We start from the raw sequence: 1,500 nt of genomic DNA on the forward strand, positions 1-1,500 counted from the left end.
GTTCACATGATATGTTGTGACGGTTAGACGAACCGGGTATCCCTCGCTAATCATCCACCCTCCTTATCCCGTTGTGCCGCTTTTTGACATGGGTTTAACGACTTATGAAAATTATATAATACACTTTTATATTAATGGTAAGGTACTTTACAATCAGAATTGATTGGCAAGCAGCTGCAGTTACTTCTGTTTAATGCGGTATTGATTGCAATTGGTTTATGTTTTTAATAAAAAGCAACCTATCTACAATGAACAGAGAGAGAGAGAGAGTTAGATACAAAATATGCTAAGGAAGCAACGTAAAAAAGGGCACCAAGCCTCTCGTCAGAGGAACTTGAAGTTTTGCTGACCAACAGGTCAGATATCACACCACTATGGTCCACTATAACCTGCACATTTATGGCCGCGTCTTCCTTTCGCGATAAGTAGCCTACGCCTGATCAATCACTGATGGACTGGCGATAGTGATGAGTGCCATCCACCAGGATGCAATCCCCGGCATGGTGCAGAAGGGCGTTGGTGACAGTGTGGACGCACTTCCACACAGAGGTCTTGATTAGGCTGTAGCCCTCTCCCACGACCTCGATGAATCTCTCTGTAGCAAAAAAAAAAAAAGACAAAAAAAAAAAAAGTAGCGCTGGGCTTCAGGGCTTAAAGCAGAATTCCGCCGCGTTAGCCTGGCCAGCGCAGGTCTGGGAAGCTCCAGCTGCTCCACAATGAGTTGTCTTGGGAGGGGATTTTTTTTAATATAGCCACGTCAGGCAAAATGTCAAAAGGGCTTAAGTTATGCCGAATAAAAAAACTGACATGGACTAATCGGCTCCGAGTCCGACTCCGTCTTTGATTCAATACAAGAACACGTTGGATCGCTGCCATAGTTGGTCGCTTACTGGACACCACCATGCTTACCCATTTAAAGATCTTAGCCATTTAGAGCCAAATTGTTTGCCAGATTTTTATTATCAAAAAAATGATTGCCGATTCGCTTTAATTACATTACGAAAAAGCCTAGGCTAATTACCACCTTATTAGTTCTGTAACCACATAAGGTCAACTTCATAAATAGGCCTGTATCTATTGCGAACATAATTTATTATGAGTCTTAAAAAATAACAGAAAATCATTGTTGAGCCACAAAATTGTCAACATACCATAGTTTGACTTGTACTTCGCTGCGCTGGTTTCTAAAGACTGCTGTACAGTAGCGTCATGAGCTCAAATAACGCTAAGAGAGAGCTACGAATGGTCCAGACCAACCTTACGAAAGTGTGACCTACAGAAGATATACTTAGCGTACGAACGTGTCGGGAACCGTGCCATAAGGTTAAGAGAGAGGTTAAGGAATAGGTTAAGAACTACTTAGCGATAAGAACGTTTTGGGGAACCGGGCCCAGGCTTATTAGATAATTACTGTAAAAATCCAAAAGTACTAACCTGGCCCAAACCTGCTTACATTCTGAGATCGGGCATTGAATCTTTTTTTTTTTTTTTTTTTTTGCA

This window comes from Carassius carassius, chromosome 9 (genome assembly GCF_963082965.1).
Source record: "Carassius carassius chromosome 9, fCarCar2.1, whole genome shotgun sequence".
In the NCBI taxonomy this organism is placed as follows: Eukaryota; Metazoa; Chordata; class Actinopteri; order Cypriniformes; family Cyprinidae; genus Carassius; species Carassius carassius.